At 50.0% G+C, this 22760-nt stretch overlaps 1 long non-coding RNA gene across 3 annotated transcripts; it reads left to right on the top strand.

Annotated features, from left to right (window-relative positions):
* The first annotated feature begins 1402 nt into the window (after positions 1-1402).
* Positions 1403-21348, top strand: LOC311600288. Of its 3 annotated transcripts, none has more exons than XR_014780202.1 (6): positions 1403-1536; positions 4718-5629; positions 17913-18137; positions 18243-18432; positions 20772-20880; positions 21047-21348. It is a non-coding gene; the product is annotated as an uncharacterized lncRNA (long non-coding RNA). The 3 variants fall into 3 exon arrangements; XR_014780203.1 differs by having other exon boundaries at positions 4718-4933; positions 5521-5629; positions 17913-18432; XR_014780201.1 differs by having other exon boundaries at positions 17913-18432.
* The last annotated feature ends 1412 nt before the right edge of the window (positions 21349-22760 follow it).

Below are 22760 nucleotides of genomic sequence, written 5' to 3' on the forward strand. Positions count from 1 at the left end.
AACCCTGGACAGCCTGGAACTTGCCATGTGGACCAGGCTGGCCTCAAACTCACATTTGATCTGCCTGCCTCTGCTTCCTGAGTGCTGCATCTAAAAACGTGTGCGACCAGGGCTGGCATGTGTTTATTTTTGTTGTTTTAAGACATGGTCTCACTATGTAGACGTTTCTATGTAGACCAAGCTGACTTCGAAGCCAGATTGATCCACCTGCCTCTGCCTCTCCAGTACTGGGAAACCATACCTCTGAGATGGCTCAGAGGTTAAGAGCATTGATTGCTAGTCCAGAGTTCAATTCCCAGCAACCACAGGGTGGCTCACAACCGTCTATAACGTGATCTGATGCCCTCTTCTGGCCTGCAGGTGTAATGCAGGCAGAGTATTGTGTATATATAATAGATAAATCTTTGAAATTTTTTTCATTTTGTAATATTTCCATATGCAAAAAAGTATACAGATTATATATTACATCTCACAGCTTAACAGGAAAAAAATACTTGATTTAAACAAGCCTGCTCTGCTCCAGCGTACCCTTAGTATTTTGTGTGTTCTTGATCTCTCTGTAAATAGCATTATATTTGGTATGTATTCATCAGTGTGACATTTGTACTGTGTGTTCTCAGATTGAGATATCCAAACTGCTGCTCCGCTTAGATGTCCTGGACCACTGCCACACGGAGACTGGCATCTTCTTAACCTCCAGGCCTGGTTACCCTGGCAGCACCCTGATCACATGACTTCGGTGACTTGCCTCACTTGGGCTCCTGCACTTTGTTTGTTGTTTTATTTAAACTGTCCTTTCCCATTCTGGAAGGAACGTGAGCTCCATGGGAGTGGGGACCTTGTTTTTAGACTTTGTGGTTGTTCTTAACAGACTGTTCCTGTCACGGTACCTGCTACCTAGAATTGCCCAAGGAACTAATAAACAAATGTCCTACGCTGAGCTGATCACTCTCCTCCTCCCCCAAACCTGCCCAGCCTCTTCTGCTCCTGGCCCCTGGTAGTAACTCTGTATTCTGCACAGGCACTGAGGCCATAAATGCCTGCTTCCAAACTGACTCACAGTTTCTTCTCTCTCCCTCCACCGCCCCCCTTTCCTCCCTCCCCAACTAGGGATTCTAGGTCTCACCAACTTTGCAGCACCAGCCACTGCTTTGCCCCTTTACCCTCCAGAGAGTTCAGATGCAGAACATGCCAACCCTTTGTCTTCTGTCTCCCAGAGCTGCTGCAAATCACCACCTTCTACAGACCAAGCTGCTAGATGCCCTGTGTGTACACACACAGGAAAGCTGGAGTGGGAGGCGAGTGTGAGCAAACACAGCCAATCTGTATTTGATAGTGGGCATTGCTTAGAAACAACTGCCAGGCTCAGTCATCTAGAATACAAACACACTGATTGCTCTATGTTAAAGCCATCGCTGCCGGGCAGAGCAGAGCGGAGCTGTGTTTCACGTCTGGGAGTAGAGTTCAGCTGTAGAGCTGTTGGCATGGGGGCTGCATACCAGCTGCACTCTAATATTGGAGAAAGAAACGAAAAGGGTGAGATTCTTCGATCTTCCTGTATCTACCGAATCCTTTGCCCTAGTTCTGTAGGAAGTGAGAGCTTGCCCTAGCTAAAGTAGATGTATAATATTTTTAATAAAAACATTTATTTTATTAATATTATGTTATCTATTACATATTAATATTAATAAAATATTAATCTTTTATTAAAATATTATAAATATAGCATGTATACCACATGTACGCCTAGTGCCTGAGGAGGCCAGAATAGGGAGTCAGAGTCCGTGGAACTGGAGTTACAGAAAGTTTTGAGCCTCCATGTTGGTTTCTGGGAACAGAACCCATGTCCCCTCCAAGATGGTTGAGCTGCCTCTCCAGTCCCAGCTCAAGGTGGTTTGTAGGGCAATGGGGGAACTTAAGCAGAATACTGCCAGGCTGTTAATCAGAAGGGAACTGTCCCTCTCTAGTCAGAGTTTTGTTTGTCTATTTGTCTGTCTCTCTCTGTCATGAGGCAAAGTCTCCAGTGGCCAGCCTGGAACTCTCTATGTAGACAAAGCTAAATTTGAACTCCCGGAGCTTCATATGCCTGCCCCATCCTAGGCTGGACTCTAAATCAGGGGCGGGGCCACCCTGGAAACCCACCCCTTTCCTTGGCTGCTGTTTGAGGCTGGGATCCAGGCTCTCACCCCTAGGCAGAGCCAGTCTCCTGGCTTCTCCTCGGGTCTGTCAGTGCAGTGCAGAGCTGCACGCGCAGCTAAGACTCCATCAGCTTGTCAGCAGTGTGGCTTTCCTGTGAGAGTTTTCCCAAGGTCTTTCACATACGCTATCTCACTGCAAACCCATGCTGTTGGCAGCCCTGTTGTTTTGTTCCCTCTTTACGAAACAAGCAGGTCAGATCTGCTCAAGGTCAGCAGCTAAATTGGCGGCTGATGCAAGGATCTGTCGTGCCTCTGTGCTTTTGAATGTGCCGTTTCTAATGCCAGGCTGTCACCCTTCCTCCACGGCACAGGTTCCTTCTGGCCCTTTAATACCTCCCCTTCCTCCTCCTCCTCACTGGAATAAGAAGCAAGCCAGCTCAGAGACTGGCCTCTTTGTAAAACATCTCTGTAGAGCCTCTTGCTCCTGCTTCCTACTCCTGAAAGGATTTTACTGCAGGGCCTGTACCACAGAGCTACAGCAAGAGGTAGTGAACTGCTCTAGAGTCAAAGGAAGAACTGGGCAGCATTTTCAGAGGGAAGGACTGGAAATTTCTGTTGACGTAAAGAAGTTATTTGACTCAGCAGTCCCACGTGGAGGAAGCTGTTGGTTTCATGCGATTAGCGCAGCTACTCCTTTAGAACAGTTGTTACAGACTCTTGATGGCACAGCAGAGGCCGAATGGATACAAATCCTTTCCAAACCACGCACGGCGTTGGGTCAGTGGTGGTGGGCTTGCGCAAAGACTCGTGTGTTGTATCCAGCTTGGCATAAAAACTGGGTATGGGCTAGCAGCAAGATGGCTCAGCAGAGGACCCGGGTTTGACCCCAGCACTCATATTGCAGTTGGTGTTTACAACTGACCATAACTCCAGGTCCAGGGGGTCCGATGACCTCTTCTGGCCTCCAAGGGCACCAGGCACACAGTGGTACACAGATAGATGTACATGCAGACAAAACATACATGTACATACAAACAAACAAACCAATAGGGCATGTGGATAGGTGTTTGTAGTCCCAGCACTCAGGAGGCAGAGACAGAAGGATGAGAAGTTCACAGTCAGCCTTGGCTACATAGTGAGTTTGATGCCAGCCTGGCCTATAGAAAACTCTGTGTCAAAAAGAAAAAAAATTCACTGGGTGGTGGTGGTGCACGCCTTTAATCCCAGCACTTGGGAGGCAGAGGCAGGCAGATTGCTGTGAGTTCAAGACCAGCCTCCAGCCTGGTCTACAAAGTGAGTCTAGGACCGCCAAGGCTATACAGAGAAACCTTGCCTCAAAAAACTAAAAAAAAAAAAAAAAAAGAAAAAAAAAAAGAAAGAAAGAAAGAAAGAAAAAGAAAAGAAAAAAATTTCAAAATCAAATTTAACAATAACAGGAAAAGGGTAAAATATCATGATGAAATGGCTTATGACGCAGGAACGTGAAGCCAGTTCAGCACTAGAGCATCAATAATATCCTTTATCAGGCTAACAGAACAAAGGGCAGGTGTCAATAAACACAGAAAAGCGCTTGGCCACTATTCATGATGAAGGAGCGCAGCAATCTTCTTGCCAATAAATGATGTGTAAGCCAGGCGTGGCAGTACACACTGTAACTCTAGCCCTGGTCTGCTGTCATGGTAAGTCATCTACAGTAGAAACCTATTCTTTTTCTCTACCTATTTAAAGAATTAAAAATCAGGAAAAGCAAGGTCTCACCACTAAAAAAAATTTTGTGTTTGCGTGTCCTGCCTACATGTATGTCTGTGTACCACTTGAGTGCCAGAGCTCCCGAGAGCAGGTCCTCTGTAAGAGCAGCCAGTGCTTTTTCACACACACACACACACACACACACACACACAGGAGAGAGAGAGAGAGGGAGAGAGAGAGAGAGGGAGAGGGAGAGGGAGAGGGAGAGGGAGAGGGAGAGAGAAGGGGAGGAGTCTCAGGTGGGAAGGAGCTCTAAAACAGTATATGTTTGGAGACTGGCTGCTCCCCCCCCCCTATTTATTTATTTATTTATTTATTTATTTTGCTTCAGGACTGGCTGCTTTGGGCTATCACAGGGGCAGGGTAATCTAAACAAAGAGAGGCTAATTGGTTCTCAATAGAGGAAACCAACCTGCCCACTGAAAAGTTCCCTTGGTGGGGGGGAGGTGGGGGTATGTCGGGGGGGGGGGGGGAGGAAGCCCGGCAAACTAACTTAGTCTTCAAGGAAGCCAAACACCCTTGAAAGTGTAAATGAAAAGTATCTTTATCTACCTGGAGCCTCTTCTTCCTTCCTGCCTGCCTACCTGCCCAGTCCTTCACTCAGGAGGTAGATGTGAGAGCCTCAGGGACTCAAGTGTCTGGAACCATCCTATAGCTGACATCGTACCTAAGGGTAAACAGTGACTGCAAAGGTGCTTACCTCTTTTTCATGGCTGTCTTATTGGTCCTAGATAGCACAATGAGGTAAGAAAATAAGTGAAAGGCACAAAGACTATATGCTGTGTTGTTGTCAGTGACTCCGTCTTGCTTTGTTTCTCTTTCCTTCTCAGGGTCTGTCTTCACTCTGCCTTCTGAGTGTCTGGCTCAGGCTCCTGGAGGATGCCTCTATTAACACCACCACCACCACCGAGGCCCAGAGAAGAGGAGGCAGGAGAAGGCTGCTGTGAAACGCTGTGTTCTAGATGTGAGGTGAACATTGCAATCAGCTCACAGCATCTGTGGGACCCTGCACAAGATCAAACCCGCCAAAATCCGGGCATAGACGGGTAGATGATCTCCAGGCCCCACTCCTTCCTGCGGAACTATCAGCAGAGGGTAGTTGCTGGGAGAGAAACAGCCACTCGTTTCTGAGGATGTGGCCATTCATAGGTCTTCCATGCTCTAGTGGATAGCCTCACAGCCACGCGCATATGGGCAGCACTAACTGTACTTTGTGGGCGAGAGGGAGGGGAGGGAAGGGGAAGGGGAGGGGAAAGGGAGAGAGGAAGTTACCAAGGGACATGTTGAAGGAACATGGGAGCAGGGAAAATGGGGGTGGATATGATCATATTTCAGGGTATAATATATATACACATATAAACATGCATATACATATATGCATATGTATTAATGGCAATTGCCAGGAGAGTATCACATCTGCAAGGTGTCAAAACACCAGACTACTTGACTAAAGTTCTCAGGGAACTTGCTTCTGCAGGCAGCTCCTAACCTGGTCCTCACATAAACATCTGTCCCTTTCTAAAGGTTGAAAGGTTGGTCTGGAGATGTGGATCTGGGTAGGTAGAATTTTCAAGAGGTCTGCTGTCTCTTCCTCAACGCTGGTCTCTTGGACATTGACTTTTGTGTGCCATAGGCTTGACTTTGCTAACGCTTGGAACGGAGAAGTAAAAGCCTCTTCAGTCACAGGTGATGTAATTGTTACAAAATCCTGGGGAATTTCTATAACAACTCAGAGTGAACTGGTAAGTTCAGCCAAGTCACAGGAGGTAAAGACAATATGTAAAAGAAACTTCTTTTTGCAAATAGTTGGCTTATGAAGCTTTAGGCAATTCTGTTTAGGGCCAACAGAGCGACTCAGCCACCAAGTCTGATGACCTGAGTTCAGTACCCAGAGCCCAGTACACAGTACCCAGGACACGGTACCCAGTACACAGCAGGACAGAGAAGGCTCTGCAAACAGCCCTTTCACCTCCAACATGAGCCATTCCCCATGAATGCCCACGCACATGCAGATAAATGTAATTTAGGAAAGCTTACTTATAATAGCACTGAGAGAGAAAATGAAAGAGAAGAAAACAGGCATAAAAGAGTCCATGGTTCTGTGTAGCCGTACTTTTTTTTTTTTTTTTTTTTTTTTTTTTGGTTTTTTGAGACATGGTTTCTCTGTGTAGCCTTGACTATCCTGGACTTGCTTTGTAGACCAGGCTGGCCTCGAACTCACATCGATCCACCTGCCTCTGCCTCCTGAGTGCTGGGATTAAAGGCGTGCTTTTTAATATCGATTTTATTTGCGTTTCTTATACCTCTACTTCCCTTCCAAACCCCCAACACTAGGTAGGAAAAAGGTTAGCAGGGACAGTGGACAAAAACCTCTTTATGCTTAGTTCCTGCTGATCTCAGCTGTCAGGCTAGCCAGCAAACCAGCTAACCAGCAAATGCAGCTGCAGGACGAACCATCAGCAAGCAGCCTTCTTCTTCCTCCTCGGAGGGTCAAGAAAATGTTCTAGGGCTGGAGAGATCCCTCAGCTGTTAAAGGTTAGGCTCACAACCAAAAAAAAAAAAAAAAAGTTCTATATTTGGATATAGGAATATAGGTATAGGAACCTAATGAGAATAAAGTTAATTGGAGGTCCCACTCTGAAAAAAAAAAGAAAGAAAGAAAGAAAGTCCCACTTTGAGGCTGGGCATGGTGGCACATGCCCGTGATCCCGTACGGGGGAGACAGAGGCCAGGTGAGCCAAAGTTCAGAGTCATTCTCCGCTGCATAGTGAGCTTGTGGCCAACCTAGCACACAAGAGACCCTGTATCCAAGAAGAAAACAGGTTTAAATTGTCCACAAGTGGTGGCTCCTGCCTATAATCTCAGCACTGAGGAAGCAGAGGCAGGAGGCTCGGCAGTTCAAGCTCAGACTACACAGCAAGTCTGACGCTATTCTGGACCATAGGAGGCTTGTCCCACAGCCACCAAAGTCCCCTCTACAGTAGATACACCTTATTGTGTGCATGCCGCGTCTCAGAGAGGGGGACTAGGTAGACAAAAGCAAGGCCAACTACATGTGCCGCGAGCCCAGGAGTTGGGATGTAGCTCAGTGGTAGACTCTGCGCTTAGGCCACGGCTTCAACCACTAGCAGGCATAAATAGATAAAGCGAACAAATGCACCACGTGCCAAGCTCAGAGATGAAGGAGGACACGGTACCCATTGGCCCATTTGCTTGCTGTCTCTGACTTGACAGGTGCAAGAAGAAAAGCATCCTTGTCCTCCCCCCACCCCCTCAGGTTTCCAAGGCCAGTGGCTTCCGGTGACCCGATGCAGGTTCTGTCTTGTTTCTTTCCCTCTAGCCTCTAATTTTCTGACTCTTGTTTTGCTGCATAAACTGCCGGCGCAGGCAATCGCTCGCCGCCACAGTGGCTTTGGGGTTTCAGTGCTTCGTGGGGGGTGCTTTAAAGGAGCATTTTTGCTTTATGAGCACCAGAGGTGGGGCTAGGGCTCATTTCTTTCTCTGGAAGCTTCTGGTAGCTTCGTGTATAATCAACTGATAGGACGCCGGAGAGTCTGGGTTCTATCCAGGGGCAGCGAATGACAAATGCCAGGCCGCCGCTGCCCTCACCTTCCTCTTTCTAACAGATCCAGCCTGAGCCAGCTTTCCCTGCCATGATCTCAGTGAGATTTTGCAGGCCAAGCCTCCTCGTTAATGAACGGCCTGGCTTGTCCTGGCAAGGCAAAGCCAGGGCGGCCTGTAAGTCTCTGTCTGCCAGGATGGAACCTGCTTCCCCTGACTCTCTTGAGTGTCCCTTGTTCCAGTCCACAGTGTCCCTGATAGTTTCTTTAGAAGGAAGTCACCTTTGGGATGAAGCCGAGTCTAAGAGGCTTGCCTTTGTGTCTCCCATTGTGTTGAACGATGTTGACAATGTGGTGGTCACTCGAAGGAATTGCTGGCACCCCTGTGTCCGTGCGCTGGCCAATGAGTGAGTACTGCCCAGAAGAGGTCTCCTCTCTTCCCTCTGCCTGTTGTCTTGGCCGCAGCTTCCTGGAGGGAGCGGAGCAGGAGGCTCTGTGACTGAAGAAGAGCCCCCTGTGCCTCCATTTCCCCACCTGTTGTGGCGGTGGCAAGGTTAATTTTGCTGATACTTCAGAGTAAGGACTAATCATGGCTGGGTGGGGGCTGGGATGATGGCTCAGCTCCTGAGAGCAATCGTTGCTCTTGCAGAGGACCTAGTCAGCTCCCAGCACCCAAGAGCAGAGGACCTAGTCAGCTCCCAGCACCCAAGAGCAGAGGACCTAGTTAGCTCCCAGCACCCACATCTGGTGCCTCACAACCGGCAGTTCCAGGGAATCGGATGCCCTCTTCTGGCCTTAATAGGCATGTGCACGCATGTACACACACACACATACTCTCTCTCTCTCTCTCTCTCTCTCTCTCTCTCTCTCTCTCTCTCTCTCTCACATACACACACCTTTTTTAAAGAAGAAATTTTGTTCCAAACACAAGAGATGGGATGGACTGTAAAGAAAGATGTTAAAGATGTCATAATCTCAAAAGAAGAGAGAACTGCCTGGGCAGTGGTGGCGCACGCCTCTAATCCTGGTACTCAGGGAGGCAGAGGCAGGTACATCTCTGAGTTTGTGGCAACAGAGAAAGTTCTAGGACAACTAGGACTGCACAGAAAAATCATGTCTGGGAAAAATGAGAGGTATGTGTGTGTATGGGACAGAAGGGAGAGAGAGAGAGACGAAGAGAGGTGTCATTTATTGAGCTCCTATTGTATGCCAGCCACAGGCCAAAGGATGTAATAGAGACAAACCATTATCCAAAAGTCTTGGCTGGGAACAGCTTAGGGAGAGGTCTGACAGCAGCAGCCTGGGTGGACTTTACAGTGTGAGCTGTAATGATTTTAGAGAAGTCAGATAGAGGATGTGTCTGACTTTGGGTGGCACTCCATCTTGAGGTATGAAGCGTTTCAAATAGTCACCTGCAGGGACTTTATAAGCAAAGTACCCTTTAAGCAGCTTTCTGGCCAGTACAGGTCAGAGTGTGCTGCAGATGAGGTCCTGCCAGACTGGCTCCTGATGCCAACAGGAGTAACCTATAGCTTTTGTGGCTCAGGTTTTACAACTGCAGATGAAAGACTTTGGATCTGTTTTGCTTCATCTGACAACCACCGGGGATGGATAATCTCCAGGGGTGGCCAGACACTGGCTGTGCGTGAGTTCTAGAACCAATGCCAAGCTCACCAGCCAGAGCTGCAGCTGCTCACCACCTCCAGCTGCTTTTCTCCCTGGATTCTCACACATGCTAGGTAAGGCCTCTATCACTGAGCTATAGTCTTAGTCATGTCCCTTGAGTCTTGACTACACAGCAGCCCTTCATATACCTTACCTATGTGAGCCTCATTCACTTAAGCTGGAGAGAGGTCAAGTGCGGGGGACATGGCTTACCAAGGCACCTGCTCAATAAGCGTGAGGACTTGAGTCTGGGTCCCCAGCATCCACGTGAAAACCAGGCTGATGGCGTGCATATGTAACTGGGTGCCAGGGGGTGGAGGCGGGCTGACCTCTTGAGCTCAACCACCGTCCGAGCTCAACCACCATCCAGCCTGGACCAATGGATTCCAGGTTCAGTACGAAACCCTGCTTTTAAAAACACCCGATTTGGCCGGGCGTGGTGGTGCACGCCTTTAATCCCAGCACTCGGGAGGCAGAGGCAGACGGATCGCTGTGAGTTCGAGGCCAGCCTGGTCTACAAAAAGAGTCCAGGACAGCCAAGGCTACACAGAAAAACCTTGTCTCAAAAAACAAAACAAAACAAAACAAAACAAAAACCCAAAAAACAAAAACAAAAACCAAACAAACAAAAAAAACCCACCGGATTTAAAACTCTGGCTTCTGCATACCTGCGCACATGCTGTACCCACATGCATGAAGATATGCACACAAACATATGTATATAAGACATATGCATCTAAGAGAGAGAAAGGGAGAGGGGAGGAGAAAGGTAGAGATAGATGGATAGATAGATAGATAGATAGATGATAGATAGATAGATAGATAGAGACTTTAAGTACACTGTCTTATGCAGAGTCAGGAATGAACCAGCTGCCTGTGCCTACAGAGTGAGGGTATGTAATGCCGAGCTGGTGTGGAGGGAGCAACCCCCTGGAGTCAGGCCAGATGGATTCACACCCCAGGACCCTGAGCCCACCACCGAGCCTTGCTGAGCAGTGGCTTCTCCAGCTATAATGAGATGGACCATAACAGCATCTGCTTAGGGTATAGGAAGGATTGCATATTATCCTTGGGATTGCCTAGAGAAAGCATCCAATTAATACGAGGCACATTATTCTCCCAGTTTTAAATCCCTGGCTCTCAGCGTGGGTTTATGTCCCTCTGAGTGACAGAAAGGCCATTGAGGACTCTCAGCACAAGAGAAGGAGCGCTGGGGTTCTTGTCCACGCATGTTACTCCTCAGCCTGGTACCCAGCACTGGCTGGCTGCTAAAGGATGCTAGGTCATGGGCATTAGTACGGCCATTCCGCGGTGGAGATGCAATGACACTTGGATCCGCAGCAGCATCCAACCCTGAGGAGCAGGCGGGACAGAGCAGACCTCATTCATTCATTCATTCATTCCTCCAGTCATTCATTTATTCATGGCCGCATGCAATGCTTCTCTGCTACAATCTGACCGCGGCACCGGCCTCCAGAGCACTCGCTTCGTGCAGGTCCTCAGAAAAAGCAAAAGCCCTAAAAGGTACTGGTGCAACAGGTCATCGCATTCCTCTGGGAAGGCACTGGGACCCTGGTCAGCAAGGGCGGGGAGAGTGGTATAGGAATAGCAAGTGCCAGCGGACAAGGCCTGGTGCCCGGAGAGAAAGGCTGGCAAGTCCTAAGTCCTGTGGGGCTGGAGAGCGGCAGGCGTGGAGAGGAAGAGGGAGCCTGGGGTTACTATTCCATCCCAAGAGCAATGGAGATTGCCGAACAGTTCCGGAAGAATTAGAAGATGACCAAGCTGACCGTGTGGTGGCCATGTGGACAAGGCATCTCTTGGCATAAGGCTGGGATCTGGAGGTTAGAGTTGAGAAGGGTAGGTGGGGCAGACAAGGAAGGGGGACCCTGGACCAAGGGCCACGGCACTGAGATGGATGTGCGGGGTGCCGGGTGCGGGGTGCAGGGTGCGGGGTGCGGGGTGTGGGGTGCGGGGTGCGGGGTGCGGAGTGCGGGGAGAGGCTAGCTATAAACTGACTATGGAGGGAAATTGCAAGTCACAAGCTGTAGCAGACAGATGGCTTATGGGAGCCAGTGAGGAGCCTGCTCAGTGGGTCCACACAAGACGGGAGGGCACAGTTCCTGTAGTCGGAAGTGCGGATTGTGGACCCCTCGACCTGGGCTTCCCATGTGAACGTCATGGTGGAACCTAACTTGTGTTTCACCTCCACACTAAACTTTCTGGTGACGCTGCTGGGCCCCCCACCTCAACCAGGCCTGAACAGTTGCAAAGTGTGGCTGAGCTAGAGGCTCAGAACTAAAGCGCCAGTCCTATCTCCACTAAGGCCAACAGCTGGCTTTCCAAGCCACGGTGCTGAAATGCAGAAACCCTCCTCTTACTCTGCTAAGCACCTAGAGCAAACAGAAGGGTGAGGCTGGGCGAGGAGGGCTCTGTCTGCTCAGGGGCCTCGCCTCAGTTGCATCTGGCGGCATTTAAGAATCCCTCTGGCAGGCCAGGAACTGAAGAGCCTCGACACCGACAAGCACACAAAGCAGAAAGTCCTAGGTCCCTGTCGGTGATACCAGCAGTGACTCCCACAGAAGTCCCTGTATTGCTGCTGAGGCAGAGTAACTTCAGGCTCGCCGAGTCACTTTTTCACGAGCCAATTTTTATTTGCCCGTTTGTTTTGAGAAAGGCTCTTGTGTAGGCCAGGTAGGGCTGTACCTCAGTGTCTAGCAGAAGATGACTTTCAACTTCTGATGCTTCTGCCTCCATCTCCCCAGTACAGGGACCACAGGTTTGCACCGCCACACCATTTATGCAGCGCCGGGAATAGAACCCAGGGCTTCATGCCACTCTACCCACTGAGCTCCAGTGATAGCCCCCCATGGCCCTAGCCCTCCAAGGCTAGTAAGTCTCAAGGGACTGAAGGATTCATTACTGTTAGGATTCTGCCTCAGTCTGCTTACCTGTGATGTCATTGGCTACCTCTATGGGGCGTGGCCCTAACGGGGCTATATAAAAGGACACACCCACCTCTCCCTCTCACCTCTTATCTCTTACGTTTCTCTTATTTCCTCTCTCCTCTTCTCTCCCCCCTCTCTCCCCCTCCCTGCTTTTCTCTCTCTTCCTCTCTCCCCCCACCCCACCCCCCTTCTCTCCCTGGGGTACCCCTTTCCCCTTCCCTTCTCTCCCCATGTTCATTTAATAAAAGTCTCCATCTAGTTAGTACCTGTTGTCTGCCATCTTTTTTTTTTCTCTAATCCGTAAAATGACTGTGTAGAAATGAGGCCATGTGTGTCCTTCCAAAGGAGCTGGTTCCAGTTGCAGACTTGGCATGGCCACAGTGTGAGCAGGGCAGAGTTAGGAGGTTGTCACTCTGTGCCCGGGGAAAAGGGAAGGGACAGGCCTGTGAGAGCTGGCATCTGGTCACATGTAGAGTATCTGTTTCATGCCGTCTCTTTCGGACTCACAACAGCACAAAGCTGAGGCTGCATTATCACTGTCCCCCATTTACAAAGGAAGAAACTGAGGCCCCAACGACCTGTTTTATGTAGTTTTTTTCTCCTCAGGGTTAGAAGTGGCCTTTCCTGCTCCCTTAGGACTCTGCCTACTCCTTTCATACAGCTTTCATGGCACTGCCCCAGGCCCCTCCCACTGACCTGTGGGTTCTCTCAGGACTGGGGCACCTTATCTCCAGCACCGGCCCTTAAGGACACTGGTAAACTCTGGTTTCATTTTGCTAAATAAAGTAGGCCATAGGGCAGGGGTGGGGCTCTGGGGTAGAGCATGCACCGAGCATGTGCAAGGCCCTGAGTGGATTTCATTCCCCAGCACTACAAAAGTAAGGGGAGAGGGAGGGGGAGGGGCTCAGGGCCGGAGTGATGGCTCAGTGGGTAAGGAGGTTTGCGGTACACACACACACACGAGTTCTTGAGTTCAGATCCCAGTATCTGTGTAAAGCTGTAGGAAGTCTGAGACTGGAGGATCGCTGGGGCTTGCTGGCTACCCAGAAAAGCGCAATGGTGTGTGCACATCTAACATTCCCTCTGGGGAGCGGGTGCAGAGAGTGCAGAGCTGTCAGGAGGATGCAGATAGCTCCAGGTTCAGTGAGAGACCCTGTCTCATGGGAATAAGGCCAAGGTGAGAGGCTTCCTCTGGCTTCCGTATATGCCACACTCAGGTGTGTGTACTTGCATGTGTGTATACAACACACACACACACACACACACACACACACACACACACACACACAGCTTCTACCTGAATTCTTTCTCAATGTCACACTCAGGACTCAGGTGTAAATAAGAAATACTCCTTGCCCTTCTTGGAGCTCAAATGTAGTGAAAGAGACCAACCACTAACAAAGGACTAAAGGCCCATTAAAGGACGCTCGCAGAGGGCCCAGAAAGGCAGTAAACACGTAATGGTGTGCATCTAGCTCTCCCTTTGGGGAGAGTGCAGAGCTGGCATGAGGCTGAGACACAGAGGATGCAGAGAGCTGGGGAGGTCAGTCTGACTGGTAAGAACAGGAAGTGCAAAGGCCGAAAGGTGGAAGGAAGCTCAGATTATGTAAGGAGCAGAAAGAAGCCCGGCCAGTGAGGCTGAAGTGAGGTGAGGTGAGGTGGGTGGGGGTGGGGCAGGGAGAAGCACAGCTGGGCAGCAGTGTCCTTAAGCAGCTGGGTTGGGTTCTACCCTCCATGCCTGGGATCTTCCAGGAGCTCGGTTGCTGATGCAGGGTGCTGAGTGACCTCCAAGGCCCGGTGCTCTTTGGTCCTGTAACACTGAATTTCAACTCGCCTGGGTCAAAGGATGTCCTGCCAACTAGTAGCACGGTGTTTCTGAGCGCACCTGTGAAGGTTTTCTGGAAGAGATCGATATTTGGATGGGTATCCTGGGTTGGAGCGATTTCTAAGGACTTAAGAGCACTCGATGTCTCTTGGGGAGGACCTGAGTTTGATTCCCAGCATCTACCATCTGTAATTAGTTCCAGGGGATCTGAAACCCTTTTCTGGCTTCTGAAGGCACCAGGAATCTACACAATATAATACATACATGCAGGCAAAACACCCATGCATATACAATTAAAAAAAAAAACAAGTGGGCCCTTACTGATTCAGGTACCATCTGATCCATTGGTGGCCCTAGTAGAGTGCAGAGACAGGAGGAAGGATAGCCCTCACTGTTTCTCGAGCTGGACAGCCATCTTTACCTGCCCTTGGGCAATAGAGTTCCTGGTTTTGAGCCTTGGAGCCTGAATTGAGACCCATAACACTAGCTCTTTGCTCCCAAGCCCCTTGGGTGTGGGCTGAAACTATAGCTTTGGTTTTTCTGGGTCTGCAGCCTGCAGATAATGACACCTCTCAGCCCCCAGAGTCACAGAGTCCCCTCCCCTCGGTTCCTCTTTTTCTCATTTTGTTTTCTTGAGACGAGGTCTCTGTGCTGGTTGGCTTTTTGTCAACTTGATACAAGCCAGAGTCATTTGGGAAGAGGAACCTCACTTGAGAAAATACTTCCGTCAGATTGGCCTGGAGGCAAGTCTGTGGGGGGCATTTTCTTTATTAGTGGTTGACATGAGAGAGCCCAGCCCACTGCTGGTGGTGCCACCTCCTGGGCTGTATAAAAAAGCAGGTTGAGCAAGCCAGGGGAAACAGTTGCTGCCTCCAGGTTCTTGCCTTGGCTTCCTTCAGAGGACTGTGACCAGGGATGTGTGAGCCAAACAAGCCTTTTCCTCCCTAACTTGCTTTTGCTCAGGGTCATCATCACAGCAATAGAAACCTAAGACACTCCCACTGTGTAGCCCAGGCTAGCTTCTAACTACCCCTATCAGGTTCTGGCCTTATGGGCATGTGCCACCATACGTGGCTGTGCATCTCTTTCTGTGTTCCACTTCTCTGCAGAACCCTGGCTGATACAGTCCCAGAGTTTCTGCATCTGAAAACATGATGTGCCCACACGCGTGCATCAGACACACAATCAATCAATAGATCAGAAAATGTACCTTTCATCCTTTTTTGTTTTTGTTGCTGTTTTTGGTTTTGGTTTTTTGAGACAGGGTTTCTCTGTGTAGCCCTAGGTGTCCTGGAACTAGCTTTGTAGACCAGGCTGGCCTCAAACTCACAGAGATCCACCTGCCTCCGCCTCCCGAGTGCGCCACCACAGCCTGCCTGGCTGCACCCTCCACTCTTGAGTGCACACTTTGTGTTACTTCCTTCCCTCACCCTGTTTGTTGTTCCCTGAGAGACTGGCTTGTCCTGGCTGAGCCCCAAGTGGTTCCTGGGAACTTGATGTCCCAGAAGATGTTTCTTCCTCCAGCTGTCCTTCGAGGGCTTTCCCTCTGGGCATGAAAGTGGGAGTGGACTCAGATAATCTCTCGGAAGGAGGCTTGCCAGCATCGCTAGGCAACTGCAGGACACGCCAGTCCTTGAACAGAGAACCCAAGCTGGCACTTCTATCCTGGTTGTTAAAGACAAGACTGGGGGTAGGGGGTGGGGTGGGGGGAGGGGGAGAGGGTGGGGGAGGGAGGGGGGCATCTAGCCCCTACCTGTGCCCTTGCAGGCACCTCTACCATCACCAGGCACACTCTCATGCATAGACCTTTAAAAGTGTTTTACTCCTGAACGGAAGGTTTGGTCACAAGCCCCAAGTCTTGAATAAAGAGCATCTGGGGAAGTGACAGTGAACAGCTGTCTCCTTTAGACCTCAAGTCCCAGGAAAGGCAAGGTGGGATGTTTAACTTAAGTTTTTATTTTTATGATACAAGATGTGAGATCAGTAATTATCTCCAAGGATCAAAACAACGGAAGATGGCATGATCAGCCCCCCAGGTTCAGCATGTATCCTGGCACTTGAGCTGCACTTCTACGCTCTGTTTATTTTATTTTATTATTTTAAGAACGAGTCTTGTAAACTACAGTGCAATGGCCTGCTTCCCATGGGAGCCTCTGAATGCTCTATGATTCCCAATGCTTGGGAGGGATTCTGGAGAGGATTTCACACTGGACAGTGCGTTACAGTGATGAGACGCTGGACATTCAGAAACTGTCCCTGAAGTTTTGAATTCAGAGCTCTCAAGCCAGCTCAGCCAAGGAACACAACTGTCAACAGCATAAATGTCACTGTCCACAGCACTGGAAAAGACAGGTTACATAATGCAGCGTTTGGAGGGCCACTAACTCAGTCCCACAGACTGGGGCCTCTGGAGGCTGACACTTGTGCCTCAGAGTGCTGGAGGAGGCAGGATGTCTGCGATCAAGGGTGGGCAGGGCCGGATTTTGCTGAGGGGTTGCTTCCTGGCTGCAGACAGGGCCTTCTCAGAGGCGTCCTTACATGACCCTCCTTTTGTAGTGTGCGCCCCCCTGGAGTCTCTTCCTCTGGTTTATGGCTTCATTTAACCTCAACGACTTCCTTAAATGCAGTCTCAAAGTTCATCATCACTTACCAGGGGGGGGAACACAATCTAAGAAACACAATGTCGGCATTGTGCAAACCTCAGGGTTCACCCACGCCCACACTGACAGACCATATCGTCCACGTAGCAGGAAGCGGTTGCTGCTGTAACGTGGTGTGGTGGGCTAGTTGTTGTCAACCCTTTGTGAGGGTTCGAGACGGGGGTCTCCTAGCTTGCCGTGTAGCAGAGGCTAACCTTGAGCTCCTCAGCCTCCCAAGTGCTGGGATGACAGGTTTGCACCACGGTGCCCAGTGAATCTGAGGGATTGGATTAGCCTCAAAAAGAAAAGCTATCCATGCATCCTTGGAGCACTGTTAACTTTCTTCCCGTGTGGTGGTGGTGGTGGTGGTGGTGGTGGTGGCGCGTGGTCCCCCCTACTCGGCCCTATGCTCCTCCACCTTTCCAGCTCAGTCATATATGTGTGGAACCAAGATGTTATTGCTTACTGCTACTTGGGCTCTGCTTCTTTAGGTCATGTCAGTATAGTTAAATCTAGAAATACATATTTAGATGCACCTGTGGTCATCCTGATGTTTCGCTCCAGTTATAATCCAGCACCGCACCGCCCCCCCCCCCATTTAGCCTAGTTTTTCCCCTTTTAAAAAATGATACCTAATTAACTAATTTTGTGTGTGTGTGTGTGTGTGTGTGTGTGTGTGTGTGTGTGTGTGTGTGTGAGTTCTCAGGAGCTCAGCCTCCGCAGCGAGCGCCTTTACTGCTGAGCCCCTCTGCAAGCCTTCCCTCCCCCTTTGCCTACCGAGCAGGAACCTGCTCACACCATCTATTGTCTGGGCCCTTGTTATCAGATCTCGGCACACCTGTGCAGAGCTCTGGACCGAGCCTGCATCCCATTCTACATGACATCACCACCCAGCGCAGTGTTTATCCATAGTTTCCTGTCTCCCGTCTCATTCATTATGTAGTCTAGGCTCGGCCTGAACTCACTGTGTGCCAAGGAAAAACTCCCTCACTACCAAGCTTGGTTTATGCTGTGCTGGGATTTAAATCCAAGGTTTCCTGTACACATGTGGCGCGCGCGCGCGCGCGCGCACACACACACACAAATAAAACAATAAGGGTGGTGATGCACGTCTTTAATCCCAGCATTTGGGAGGCAGAGGCAGGTAGATCTCTGAGTTCAAGGCCAGCCTGGTCTACATAATGGGTTCCTGGACAGCCAGAGAAACCTTGTCCAAAAAACCAAAAAACTTTTGCCAGACGGTGGCTCACACCGTTAAGCTCTGGGTAGAAGCTGGTTTTGCTTTTGCCTGCTGGCACGTGAATGGATCTTGTGTACCACAGACTCCTGCTGTCGTAATATGTGGCTCTCAGTGACCATGGAACTGAACCTTTCAACCCGATCTCCTCCAGCAGACAAGTGTGAGCATCGGGCCAGCACACTGGAAAACATAGACCTGTGGCTGAGGAGGTTTCCCACTTTCCCACAACCGCCCTTCTGCCATCAGAAATGAGCGTGCATCCATCCTAGACCAGACGGCACACCCCAACCCAGCAGCTATAAGAGACACCCCAGTCTAGGACATCAGCAGAGCCCAGCCCAGTCATCGGAACTGCTTATTCATAGATCTGTGATCTGTAAGGACACGTACTACTTAGTCTACTAAACCATGAAATAGTTTGTTATGCAGCAGTGTAACACCAACATACTAAAATATATGATTATTCTCTCATTTAAAATAGGGCTGGAGAGATGGCTCAGCAGTTAAAAGCACTGGCTGCTCTTGCAGAGGACCTGGGTTCAATTCCCAGCACCCACACCACAGCTAAAAACCATCTGTAACCCCAGTGCCAGGGGACCCGAAGCTTTATTCTATTCTCCTTGGTCACTACACCCACGCAGTTCACAGACAAAACGCTCATACACATAAAGGTAAAAGCCTTTTTATTTTTTATTATTTATTTATTGGTTTTTCGAGACAGGGTTTCTCTGTGTAGCTTTGGCTGTCCTGGACTAACTTTGTAGACCAGGCTGGCCTCTGAACTCACAGTGATCCTCCTGCCTCTGCTTCCTGAGTGCTGGGATTAAAGGCGTGTGCTGCCACCACCACCCGGCTAAAAGCCTTTTTAAAAGGCTCTCGGGGGGCTGGGATTGTAGCTCAGTTGGCCAAGTGCTTGCCTAGTATGCAGGAAACCCTGGGTTCTAGCCCCAGTCTGGCATAGACCAGGAGTAGTGGCACACACTTTAATCTCAGCACTCAGGAAGTAGAGGCAGGAGGATGACGTTCAAGGCAATAATAGTGTACTACTTCCTCAGTGTCCTGCCTCGCAGCAGCATGAGCCACGGAGGGCACTGCAGGTGCTCCTGGGAAGCCTTTGTTATAGTAGCACACAGTCTTGACCATGAATTATGTAGCCACATGCCACCAGACCTAAGTCATCTACACAGCAGATTTCCAAATCCCCAGTGCCTGGTACCATCTGTCATCCCCCTGACAGAGGGGCATTGGGGCGGGGGACTGAGGCGGGGAGTGAGGATGGGTGGGGACAGTGATGGGCATATCACAGTCCCCACACTTGTACGCACATCTGACCTAAAAGATCCCTTGCAAAGGCCCTGGGTGTCCCTATCCCTCTGTGAAGCCTGTGGGGGAGTTCACAGCTGCCCTGTGCTGCCGACCAGGTGGGACACACTAGTCTCCTGAGGACTCTGCTGCTCTGTACATTTCCTCACTGGGGGCCGCAAAAGAAGAGCCATCTTTTGAAAACTTGCTTAGAGAAATGCTCATGGCAGCATTAGATCCCTCAAAGCTAGGCAGCCAAGCAACCCAAATGCCCATCGACCGGATGGGTGGATTACTAACATGGGGTACCCACCCAATGGACACGACTTGGCTAACAGGGAAAGATGTACTGAAGACCGCTACACCAGGGGAAGCCTGGGAGATACCTGCCGAGTGAAAGAAGCAGACACTCAAAGCCACATAATGTATGATTCTGTTTACGTCCAGAGTGAGCAAATCTAGAGACAGAAGGTGGATTCGTGTCAAAGGCTGGATGGGGGTGGGGGCGGTACGCCGGGTTGACAGCTTAGCGGCACGGCTTGTTTGAGGAATGATGAAATGTTTAAAAATTGACCGTGGAGATTGTGTAACTCCGTGAAGACACACTGATGACATTGGATTCTACACGTGAAATTGGTGAATTGCAGAGCACGTGGGTAACAGCTCAATAAGACACATTAACCAAAATCAAACAAAACCCTTCATCAGATCTAGGGTGTGCATGCTGGATACATGTTCTGCCACTAAGCCAGCTATGCACCCCAGCCCCAGGAAATACTCACTTAAGTTAGAATTATTCGTAAAAGAGGTGTTTCTACAAATCCCCAGAGGACTTGGGTCAGGGTTCAAGTCCCTTTTGTGAACATGGCAGTAGTTTGGGTGGAGTCCTTTGGGCCAGTACAGGGCCTAATGAGAGCTTACCCCAGGGTGCGTAGCCAATTGCAGTGTCATGCGGTAAGCGAGCAATGGGCATCCGCAAGTCTCAAGCTGTGAGGTGAAGGGAATTACCTGGAAATAAGAACAGAGGGCTAGGAAGATAGCCTGGCTAGCAAACTGCTTGTCTGTATTGCGAGGATGAGGACCTGGGCTCCATCCCGCCAGTGAAAAGCCCTGTTTCCAAGCAAGAACAAAAACAAAATCAAACAAACAAAAAAACCAAGGTGGGACTAGGGGGATAGTTCAGTGGATAGAATGTTCACTGGGCAAACGTGAGGACCTGAGTTCGAACGCCCAGCACTGTGCAAAAGCCAGGCACGATAGTCTGTGTCTCTAATCCCAGCATTGGGATGGGGTGGGGGGTGGGAGGAGACAGGCAGAGCCCAGGACTCTCTGGCCAGGCTGTCTAGATGAGTGGCAGGCTCCAGGTTCAAAAGATAAGGTGGAAGTGATAGAGGAGGCTTCCTAACACACACACACACACACACACACACACACACACACACACACACACGCCTGCACGTTGGCAGAGGGGGTGGATTTTGTAAGCAACAGCACTCAGAGTCCTCTGCAGGGCTCTGGCTCAGCCAGATGAAAACATGACTATAGCTACAAGGTTAGGAAACAGCATCCAGGCAGCCAGGGAGGTCAGTGTCAGAACCAGTCTGAGGGAAGCGCCACACACCTCCTGAGGTAGAGCAGCGTTCACGGTGAGGCACAGGGAGTCTGGTAGGTTTTCAGGGCAATTAAAAGAAAATCACTTTTCCTATAGGTCAACCTTTGCCGAGTACTGTGGACCCTTAGCATGTTCCTGGTACCTTGTTCTCCCTGTCACCAGTGGTCCCTGAAAGAGCTGGCTTTAAGGACTCTCAATTCATGTGGTAATTAGGCCCTGCCATGAGTGTGCCCCTCAAAGGTTGGAAGTTTGGTGCTCTGTGTGGTAATGCTGGGAGGTGGTGGCCCTTTAAGAGGTGGGAGGTCATGAACTGGCTCCTCCTTATGATCTAGACTGCAGTCTCACCTTCTCTCACATGCTCCTTCCAACAGGGTCCTATCTGCAGCTGGAGGGACTCATAAGAGAGGCTGGAGTTACCTGGGCTCGTGAACACCTGAGGTGGGCGCTTGGGTGCTCCGGAAGAGCTCGAGTGGACTTACCACTCTGCCATCTCCCCAGTCCTGCTTTCAGATTTTCAACCTCTAAAACAAAATAACTAAATCTTTTTTCTTTATTAAGCACCCGGCCTCGGGCATTTTATTATAGTAACAGAAAGTGATCCTGTGATGAGTTTAATAATGAGTTCCCCCAACCTCCACATCAAGATATGATTACCTCAACTGGCAAAAGTGACTTTTTTCTTTTTTCTTTTTTTTCTTTTCTTTTTCTTTTTCTCTTTTTTGGTTTTTCGAGACAGGGTTTCTCTACATTATCTTAGCCACCCTGGACTCACTTTGTAGACCAGGCTGGCCTGGAACTCACAGCGATCCGCCTGCCTCTGCCTCCCGAGTGCTGGGATTAAAGACGTGAGCCACCACAGCCGGCTGTTGTGACCTTATTTTTGAATAAAGGTCCAGTGCAGATGCCATGTAGTTAAAGACTCCAAGACACCATTACGCTGGGTTGTGCACGTGAACTCTAAATACAGGCTGATGTCCTTATGAAAGGCAGGTCAGGAGAGAATACACCAAGAAACCACGTGAAAAGGGAGGTAGAGAGACACAAGGGAAGGGACCTGAAGCCACCAGGATCTAGGAGGAACAAGGAGGGCCAGCTGGGCATCAAAGAACACGCCTGCAACCCAGAACTCAGGAGGTGGAGACCTGGGATCAGGAGTTCAAATCCACCCTTAGCTACAAGGTGAGTTTGATCCAGTTAGGGTAACGTCCTGTCCAACCTCCCTACTCCGGGGAAAAAACCAAAACCTCAAGTTTCCATTAACACGCTGGTTTCAAACCCATGTGCTTCAGAATAGTAAAGCATAAACTTCCGGGTTTGTGTTTTTTCGTGGACCATCATCTTAAGAGGGCTTCGGGTCCCCCATGGGTGAGGCCCACCCTCCTGCCTGGTGCACATCCTGTGCCCGTTCCTAGCTGTTTTTTTCTATGGGTATTTTCCGCCTCAGGTTGCCCATGTGCCCTCCTCACCTTTTGCATCAGAGCAAAGCAGATAGATTGACAAAAAGCATCTATGATCTGGGTATGGCAGGCGGGAGGGTTGCTGCCAGTTAGAGGCCAGGCTGAGAAACAGTGGGATCTCATATCAAACAGCCACCATCAACAATAACAAACAATAAAGGAAGAGATGTGGGCCCTGGAGTTCAGGGGGCGGAGGGACACTTAGTCTGGGTTCCGGGCAAGTTGCTGTAGCTGTGCGACAGTTCCCAGGCCAGCTGGGAGTTTGTCGGCCTGCCTCACCAGAACAAACAAACAGGCTCCCAGGAAAGTCACGTGGGCTGCCTCCCTCTGCTCCCAGCTTTCCTCTCAGCAAATAACAGAGTGGCTGATGCCACGAGGTGAAATGCTGGCCTGGGAGCCACTAGCCCCTTGGGGGTGGGGGAGGCACCTATGCCTTGGTGTTGGGGTAGCTACTTATGCAGCCTTCGCTCTGGGCTGTGGCTGGTCTGGTTATTAATGGGTCTGGCTTCCTGGAGCCTGGATAGGACTTGTTTGAGTCTGTCATGCTGTTTTTTTTTCTTGCAACGTCCTCCCCCCCCCCCCCCCCCCCAGTGAGAACACATGCCTAAGCAAGGCCCCAGCAATCCTA

This window comes from Acomys minous (genome assembly GCF_964271855.1).
Source record: "Acomys minous genome assembly, chromosome: 6".
Classification (NCBI taxonomy): domain Eukaryota; kingdom Metazoa; phylum Chordata; class Mammalia; order Rodentia; family Muridae; genus Acomys; species Acomys minous.